The sequence below is a fragment of the Cryptomeria japonica genome, chromosome 8, assembly GCF_030272615.1.
Source record: "Cryptomeria japonica chromosome 8, Sugi_1.0, whole genome shotgun sequence".
In the NCBI taxonomy this organism is placed as follows: domain Eukaryota; kingdom Viridiplantae; phylum Streptophyta; class Pinopsida; order Cupressales; family Cupressaceae; genus Cryptomeria; species Cryptomeria japonica.
Window position 1 is genome coordinate 742,467,110 of NC_081412.1, and position 10,913 is coordinate 742,478,022.

The following is a 10,913-nucleotide window of genomic DNA, read 5'->3' on the forward strand; positions in this document are numbered from 1 at the left end:
GAAATTCCACAAAAACAAATGGTAATAATGTTCACACAAAATGTTAACAAAGACATTGGCTATGATCTAAGGAAAGCTTGTTTGTCCACCTTCAGGGACATTATTGAAAAAGGCTTAGCAACAGAAAAGGTCCTAATTGAACAAGGAGTTATTAAGATATTCAAGGAAAACAAAGATGACTTTAAAGGAAAAGACAAGCCAAGATTTTGGAATAAAAACAAGAACACAGTCAATGATGGTGTTGTTGATGAAAACACAGTGCGACCCAAATTCATCTTTTCAGGATCAAGTTCTACAAACAATCAAGTGAATACTCAAACAACTTCAAGATCACGAAGGAAGTACACCCCATTGGGAGAACCACTTGTGTCAGTTTTCAAGAAGCTAGCAGCAAACAAAGTAATCACAGTTCCAGATTTCCCTCCGTATGAACCAAAGGTCAAACCAAATTGGTGGAATGATGATGAGTATTGTGAATTTCATAAGAGAAAGGGTCATAAGACAGAAAATTGTCATCGACTGAAGAACATCGTGCAAGATCTCATTGATAGAGGTGACATTGAGATTTGAGGGACACTCATCCAACCAAGAACACGAGAAGTTTAAGGAACCATTCCCAAAGCACGACAAGGAAAAAGCTAAAGTCACAGATGATCAAGCTAACTATACTAGAGCACCTTACAACTATGATTCAACTATCAATCACATCTCGATGGACAATCATGTCTCTACTATTATCATCAAGGACAAAAACCTTGAGAATCCTCCTCAGAGACCCAAGATTGTCCTAAGAGGTGTTGGATCTTCTTCCGAGCCTACCTCTGAGTGTCATGTTACAACCCATCGAGGTAAAATTACTTTGCCAGGTGCTTCAACTAGAAACACCGCTTCTTCATCAACTAAACCTGAGTATGACCTTGTAGAACAGTTAGGGAAGACACCCGTTCTCATCTCCATACTTAAACTCTTACGCATATCCCCCGCTCATAAAGCTATTCTTGACAAAATCTTGAGAGATACTGCTGTTCCTACTGATCTGAATGCGGACCAGTTTCAAGCCATGGTGGGATACCTTTCCGTTCCACATTCACTTACATTCACAGAAGCCGATGACGCCTCCGTAAGTCAGCCTCATAATGCACCACTACACATTGAAGCCTTCATACACAAACATAGAATAAAGCGAGTCCTGATAGATGGAGGAGCTGGTCTAAACATTTGTACATTGAGCACCATTAAACAATTGGGATATTCTGATAAAGCTGTGAATTCTACAAACAAAATCACCATCAAGGCATATGATGATGAAGAGCGCTCATCCAAGGGCACAGTCACCTTACCTCTAAGAATTGGGCCAGTTACAAAGGATGTGGTTTGTCAAGTCCTAGATCTAGATCTCACATACAACATACTCTTGGGACGTCCTTGGATTCATGAGATGAGTGCAGTACCATCTACATATCATCGATGTATCAAGTTTCCTCACAATGGAGTTGAAGTGACCATCAAAGTGGATCCAAATCCATTCATATATTGCAACAATCTGCAACCTCAATCAGAAATAACAATCCTAGTCAATCGAGAAGCTATCCCTTCATCAGCATATGTGGATCCAGAATCATAGAAAGCTTCTACATCCAAACAAGTAGAGCTAAAAGAAAAGTTCAAGATTAAAGACCTGGGATGTGATGAGTATATCTTTCATGTTGATCAACTCCCACTGTCTCCTAAGCCATTTAGTCGACAAGAAAAATCTACAAGCAATATGCAAGACCAAGGAATTGGGTGTGAACCACCTAGTGTTGTGGCTACTAAGTCTGAATGCAAATCTCCTCCAGTGGTGCAAGCAACTCTTGATATCAATAGTCCTAAGAGTGGTTCCAACAAAGAATCTATTGAGCATATCGCCAACCCTCTTGATAACTCACATAGCTTTACCATATCATCCACTCATTCCATTTCCACTCCACTTCTAGACTTGGATCAACAAGAATTACAAAAGCCCTCACTTATTGGGGATCAAAAATCAAGATTTGAAAAGAAAAATCTAAAAGTCAAAAATAAAGAAAAGTCCTTTAGTCCATATCAAAATCAAAAGTTATTGGACTCTGCAAAGATCAAAGTCAAGGATAAAAATCTTATGAAGCAAGAAGAGAAAGAGTTGATCTCCCCTAATATCAAAATAACTGGGGGCAAAAGTTCTACAATTCTAAATCAAAAAGCATACTTGTTGATCCTGAGTCTCCATCATGCTATCCTACTTTCACTTCTTTTCGCAGGCACAAGCCTTCATAACTCATCCACTTGTTCCACACATCCTTTCCCTTCTGGTGATACATCATGGACCTTTAATGGAGCTTCCTCGAAGAACTTTGTTATCAGGGATGCCCAAACTTCTTTAGGGGACACGCATACGGGACTATGTATTCCACACACTAATAATTCTATCGCAGTTCCTTCATCAAGGAAGACAGACACTCAAGCTACACACCATTCAGTCAAGGAACAATGCAGCTACAATCACAAAGTCAAGCCTCACACATTTGAGGTAGGTGATTTGGTTCTCAGAGAAAATCCCAAAAATCAGCAAGACAGAGAGAAGAAGGGCAAGTTCGAACCAAACTGGCTTGGTCCTTACATTATTACAGCAGCATATGGATCTGGGGCACATCAGCTCTCAACTATAGAAGGTGAACCTTTGGAGGATCCTATCAACAACATGCACCTTCGCAGGTTCTACACATAGCTCTTCAGAGTATCCTAATTTCAAAAATACAAAAAAATCAAAAAATTCAAAAATACAAAAAAAATTATAAAACAAAAAAATCGTTACTTGGTGAAAACCTGGCAAATAGGCGCTTTGTGATGCAAAAAAAAAAAAAAATCAAAAAAGTAAAGAGAAATAATTTCGTCCAATGGTGAAAACCACTTCGGTGGCACCCTGGGCAAGTACCATGGTGAAAACTGGGTCACCAGCGCCATGCATAGAGACATTGCTCCTCCCTCCTTCAGGATTCTCTTTCATCATTTCACTTTGCACACACTCACAACCTATTCATTCATAATAAACTTATCCATTCCCATCATGGCTTATTATTGGTCTACCTAAGATTGGTTAGCCATTCATAATAAATCTCCCTTTCCATCCATAATAAATCAGATCCTATCTGTGGCTAAGACAAATCCTATGTCTAGTAATGGGTGTGGAACTGAGAACATCACATGTTTCGAGGAGTACAGTTTCTTCCAACTTCCTTCAGTCTATTCGCGCACAATCCGCAATAAAGCAACATTTGCATCACAGATCCGCAATAAAGTTCCGTCTTCTTCGCAATAAAGTATCAGTTTCATGGATTCAGTCAGTTTCAGATGAGACAGCAAAAACAATGGGCTTCAACAAATCAAATCTTTCAACAAGACTCAGACAACATTATGGTTCAGTGCTATCTATCCTTTCTGTGAAAGTAAACATTATGACCACAATCAAATAAGACTTATACAGGTGACAAGAGACACTAAACTTGAGGACTATAGTGGATGTTGGTGTCGAGTCTTGGTTTTCTTTTGATTTCATCTTTTTTTGGTGACCTGTCTTTTAGCTTTTTCAAGATGTCTTTGACTAGAGATTCTATCTCCAGGATGTCTTTGACTAGAAAGGCGAGGATGGGGTATCGTCACCTATTTTCTTTTGCTGTCTGAGGATTGTCTCTTAGTAATGCTATGACTTGTCCAAGAATATGAGGACACTGTGAGTCTAGTATGAATTGGGGCATTCCTTGTTTGTGACTGTCTTATCTCCATGCAAATAGGTACAATGACTTTCTGGGTCGAACATATGCCTCGATTGTCATAATCTATTTTGCCATAATAATGCTCAATGATGATAATGCATAAGAAGCTCTTTCATTTTCATATCTTCTGTCTTCCATCCCCCTTTCCTGATTGACTTCCATCATCCTTCCCGAGTCCGCGTAGCCTGCTATTACATGACTGAGTATAATGACACACCAAAAACATTTGCATTTCATGTAGCTGCACCTACATTACCACATATAAGCATTTCATACATACATATAGATATCACAACTACATCACATCCTGCACACAACACCCGTTAGCACAATTTACATTTGCATTATCATATTCATCTGCATTACATACATTCACATTTGCATTATGCATACACATATAAAAACATAAAAGAACAAAAATATTGCATTACATACATATTTGCATCCATATCATAAGCATACATCATAAAACATCTCATCACATAGGTACACATGCATATAGCTGCCGCAAAGATGAATCATCTCATATATAATCATAAAGTGTCATAATACAATGATGTCCAAATCATATGGCTACAATCACCCGCAGGTGTCTACAATACAAAAATGGCACAAAACTGATACAAAGGGGAGCCCTCTAAGGCTATGATGAACTCCCTCCCTCGGAGCCGCCTGGCCTCGGTGGAATCTGAGCCCCTGAAGGACCCACCCCAGGATCACCCTGCCTATCTCCTCTATCTGGTGGTGGTGGAGGACCCATAACCCCACCACTCGATGCTTGTCTCCTCCGGCTCCCCCCCGTAGCTGTCGCTGTATGCAACGGTCTATGGAAGCTCCTCACCCACTAATCTGCTAGCATTGCACCATAGTAGAGGTCCCTCCAGTAGCCTATCTCCTCTCCTACCCGCAGGACATATGCATATCCTGCCCCTGTGTCCTCCGCCGCCTGTCTCCCTGCCCTCAGTGCTGTCTCAGCCTCTGTATAGCGCTGGATCGCCTGATCTCTCTCCCACTCAGTATCTCTGAGCCTCGGCCTGAGCCGATCCCTCTCCCTCTCCAGCTCCTGAATCTCATCTGCCTGTCCCTAGCAGATCTCCCTGAGTTCAATCAGCTCATCCTCCTCTGGGTCAGCCCCCTCTGCCTCTGCCTATGGCTCCCCCTCTGCGGGTGCCTGCCCCTGTATCTGTACCTGTACTGGTGCCTGTATGGGTACCTATCTCTGTACATGCCTCTGTGCCTGTACCTGTCTCCGTCCCTGCTCTTGTGCCTATACTGGCACCTGTCCATGTACCTGTCCCTGTCTCTGTACCTACCTGGGACCCTGTGCTGCTGGCACCTGTAAGGGTAATCCACCGCGACCCCTCACCACCTGAGCCAGCTTCTCCTCTCCACCCTCCCTCCGAGGTTCAACTCGCCTCTCTCCAACTACTCCTCTCCTCCTCCATCGGCCTCTGCCCCCATCACCTCCATCATCATCCTCCTCACCACCACCATCTCCCTCCAGTGCCTCTCCTGGATCTGTCAATCGGGGAAATGGATGCTCTGCCCAATATGCTGAATACTCAGCATCCATCCCGGCATCCTTGATCTCAGGCCACATGTCCCAGGATAGGGGTACCATCTCTGCTAGCTGTGTGAGTGCCTGATCATATGACAGCAATGGCCCAAACTGTGCCTGATCTCTGACTGTGCGGGCATACATGCCCGAGCCCCGTGGCATCCTCTGAATCCTGCCATACTGCCTGCAAACCCTATCCACAAGCTGCCTCTCTAGCACATAGGGCATCCACCCAATCAGGTACCTGCTCCGGAAGGTGTAGGGCAGCTCCATTGCATCGTCCTCCGACTCCTCGCAGCCTAGATATGGTCTCCATATGACCACATCAATATCATCTAGCACTCGCCGCCAATGCTCCAACCTGCCAATCCATGGCTGCGAGGTGATTATATCGTACAGATGCACAAAACTGCATCCTTGTCCCCTGCCTCTGAAGTGTATCGACCTCATCACTGGCAGATGCTCGTAAGCCCACACCTGCAGCAGTGTTACCCTGCAGCCCAATCCCACTGACCCGTGATAAATGAACTGGTGAAGCTCGTAATACAAATGGGCCAACACACATGGTCCCCAGGCATATCTGGTGTGCTGTGTCACCAATGTCTCCAGTGCTCCCCCCCAGCCCACAGCCAACCCCCGTGTCGCCCTGTCTGGACACAGGAACCCACTGATAGCTCCTCCGATCACTGCCGGTAATGCTAACCTTGTGGCTGTCATGGTGTCCCATGCCACGTGTCCTGCCCTCATCTCTAATCCAGGGTCCTAAAACACCTGTCTCAATGCCTCCCGATCTCCATCTCGATCGTAGGAGATCAAATCTCCATCGATCGGCACCCGCAGAATCCTGTAAACATCCTCCAGGGTGACTGTCATCTCACCCATCGGTAAATGGAATGTGCACGTCTCAGAGTGCCATCTCTCAGCAAGTGCAGTCAGCAAACCCATGTTTGCCCGAAACTCAGGCACATATAGTACATGTCTCAAGCCCATCGCCTCAATGGTAGCTCGGTCCCCAAGTGTCAACTCAGGTCGCAACCTCTGTGTCGACGGGAATCTCTCCCGTGACTCCAGCATCGGCAAATACTCCTGCAGTTAAGCAAATCAATCATGTCAGTTATAGTGGCATTCACTGTTTATCACAAAATGCTACTTTTAATCTAAATGCATATGACTATCTATCCTAGTGACACTCACTGTTCATCACAAAGTGTTGCTTCTATGCTAGTAGTACTCCCTGTTCATCACAAAGTACTACGTGTGTGACACTCACTGTTCATCACAAAGTGTTATTCACATTTGCACTCCCTGTTTATCACAAAGTGCTACTCATACTTTGGGTACTCCCTGTTCATCACAAAGTACTCTATCTTGGTACTCACTGTTCATCACAAAGTGCCTTGATCTATCCTAGTCTTCCTAGAGGACTTGCTTGAGTGTATCCCCTCAGCAACTTATCCAATCGACAGCATATGTTCATCACAGAATTGCCGATTTGACCTAGAAGACCAAAACTTGCATTTTTCAATGCAAATGCGCTTACATTACATAAACGCGCCTACAGACTGCACAGACGCGCCTGCACAACACAGACGCGCCTGTATAACACAAACGTGCCTATGCTGGGCATAAACACGACTAGACTACGCAGACGCCCCTGCACATCGCAGACGCGCCTGCATTCGACGCAGACGTGGTTCCAGACACAGACGTGCCTGGCACTGACACAGACGCGCCTGGCGGACACAGACGCGCCTGGCACCGACGCAGACGCGGTTAGACGGTTTTTGACATTTTTCAACTCTACTTCTAAAGCGCATTTTTTGCCCTATTCAGCATGCATTAATGACAAAATTAAATGCGTCAAAGTACAAGGAGGTTTGGTGGTACTTACCGGCTCTCCTGCCTCTGCTGGCCTCTGAAATCGGCGAACACGGTCGAATCTATTCACGAAAGCCATCGCTGCTCACTGCTCCTGCTCTTTTCTCGCTCTGCACTTTGATCTCGTGAAGGTGTAGATGACAATGAGGATGTATTTTCCCCCGTGGTCTATCTTATAGCCTACCCTAGCCCTCGCCTTCATTTCCTGAGTCAGTCTTCTTTATCCCGTGACTTTGTCACTTTATCTGATCAGTCCATTCTCGCCTTTCTTTCTTATTGAGAGATTGTCTGCGATCTTTTCAGACATTTTCATCCAATCTCTCGAGGGGGCCTATCATTCCCATCCTAGGGCAACTCGGTATCAATTCATCTTATCTTCTTTGAAACAACGCGACAAGCCGCATTGTCTCAAAGAGGGGCAAAATGTAGACACCTAAAATTGTCCAGTCTAATTAAATAAATATTATTTATTTAATTATCTAAGCCTAATTCTTCTATTAATTAAATAAATCTTTATTTATTTAATCAATTCATTTTATCCTCTTCTAGCCTTATTTCTCATTTAAATAAATACATTTATTTATTTAAATTATCCTTTTTCTAAATTAAATAAATATTTATTTATTTAATTGATCTCATTTCTTCTATTAATTAAATAAATCTTTATTTATTTAATTAATTCATTAGCTTTTTCTACACATGACACATGTCATTCATCTCTTAATTCCTACACTACCTACCTCTTTCATTATTTTATTATTTCTTTTACCTACCCTCTAATCATAGCCGGCCTCCTTTTACACCTCTCAATCTTATCCCTCCATTTCATATAGTGTCTTCTATTTAAGGAGATGCCTTCTTCATTATCAAACCCTAATGACCTAATGCCCTAATGATCATTTTTGACTACACTACGATCTTACTTGCAACCACATTCCGTTCTTTGTTGAGCTCTTGTGCACATAAAATCTGAGAGCAAATATATCAAGCAAGATCAATGGAGATAGGAAGAATGGAGATCAAAACCCTATTGGACATGTGATGGTATCATCTTTGTGATTTTATTTTATTTGCATTGTCTTAGGTAATCTTCATGTGTTATGGTGGATCTTTCTTGTTGTTAGGCTAGGGTTTGGTGGTTGAATTCATTTAGCCTTTCAATCTTGTTGTTATTGTTATCCATTTTCACCATATACAGTACATATATACATATATATATGTGTACATATATACATATATGTGTATATGCGTATGTACACATATATGTATATGTGTGTGTACACATATATGTATATGTGTACACACACATATATACACATATATGTGTATGTACATACACATACATATGTACATATGTATATATATATATGTGTGTGTGTGTGTGCGCGCACATACATACATGTGTGTGTATACATATATGTACACACATATCTACATATATATGTGTATATATATGTATATATATGTATATATGTATATATACATATACATATACATATACATACATATACATATATATAGATATGTATATGTTATGTATATGTACATACACACACACATAGATATCTCTTTGTGTGCGTGTATGTATTTATGTACATATACATATATATACATATACATATACATATATATACATATACATATACAACACACATATATACACATATACATGTATACATACATATACACACACATACATATATGTACATGTCTATATACACAAACACAAATATATATGTATGTATATATATGTATATATAAATATGTGTATATGTGTATATATGTATATACATGTATATATGTAGACACACACACACATATATACATATATACATATATACATATATACATGCATATACACATATGTATACACACACACACACATATGTACATATGTGTATATGCATATGTATACATGTATGTGTGTATGTGTGTGTGTGTGGGCACACACACGCTTTCTTGGAACAAGCACTAAAAAATTCCAGTTGTAATTTGTATTTTCTCTTGGAATTATTCATATTAATTTATATTTGATGATGTCCTGAATGAGATAATTGATTAATTAATTAAATTATTTGAGTTCCAAGGTCCTTGCACAAGGAGAGTTCCAAGTTTGTTTGTTCATGTGGATTTCCTATCAGGCATCTATCTAAGTTGGAGGCTAATGAAGAAACATTGGTAAGGCTTGCATCCAAGCACGAAGCTACAAATGAAGAGGAAGTTGAAAATGCACATGTAGTTGAACAAGAACACATTCAAATCAATTCTCCACTCTAAAAAATAATACCTATGATCAATTTGAAGAGGTAAGTGAATTTGTTTGTCTCTTTCAAGAAGTAATGCAACAACTTCTTGACAACTATTTGTGCTTCATTTTTTCTTAATTGTTGAAGATCATGTAAAGCATTGCATGTTGATAATAAAGGGTGACTACTTTAGAGAACCAGATAATGGTTTCATCTAATCAAATTTCATTGTTGTTTAGTCTAGAGTAGATTAGGTTTTCAATTTAAACATCGTGTCTCAACATTTTAGTCTTGTTCTTCTTCCAAGTGCCAAGGCACAATCAGTTAATTATTTGGTGAGTTATTTTGGTAGTTTGTTTTTAGTTTTCAATTGGTGTGTTAGTTTTTTGAGGAGTCAACAACAATAGTCAATTTTATTTTTGAGTTGTTTTAGGTCCTTTCTTAACTCCATGTTCAATTTATTAGATAAGGAAATTCAGGCTTAAAGTTTTAGTAGGCAAAATAATTATGGAGGTCGCCAATAATTGTACCATTCTTTCCTTTTTGTCCAAAATAGGTAGGGGATTTTAAGTTAGGGATTATTCCAAGAAAGCATCCAATGACCCTATTAAATATTTATGTCCATGCATTTCATGAAATGTCATCCACATTGCATTAATTTTTAAAATGAATGAAGAGTTTGATTCATAGTATAACAAATTTAACCTTTCAGGGTTTTACCTCATCGATATTAACCCTCAATATTTTAAACTATTCACAAAGCCCATCAATTGTCTATGGCGGCTGGGGTAGTTCCAAGCACTTTATTTGAAGAAGAATATGTAGTTTTCACTCCTTTTTGATACTCAACCCCTAGATCTTTTAAGTATGTAACACGAGCTTATTGGTATCCTCCTTTTATTAAATTTGAAAGCATCTTCATCAAATGTTAGCTCCCAATATACTTACTCTCATAGACCCAATTCTACATTACGAGTCTCATTGGGTCTTGAGGAAGCGCTTTCTCTAAATATCAAATCAGTATTTGCTACCGAAGCTTGTTCCAGATCATCACTTGCCTACATACTTTCCAATATTTGATAGAATTGTTGAGAGTAGTTCTATTCTTCCTTACCATTTGTTGGAATTATTAACATATATATTAGGACTCTTGTAAATAAATATGACCTAAAAGCTCTATTAATGCATGGTCTCGAGGAAGTAAAGCACTTAGAATTTGTAAGGATGTAATAAAGTTATGGAAGTTAGAGAAAGGTAGTCTAAGAGAATACAATTTTAAGAGATATGAAAAGAAAAAGGGAGAAAAGGAGATATAGTATGTGTAATAGATAGTTAACAAAGCAACCATGAGTAGCACTCATTGCTAAGGATTCTAGGTGGGTGCTATGAAGGCCAGGGTAACAAGTAAAAATAGTTTTGAGATTAATGAAATAGAATTGT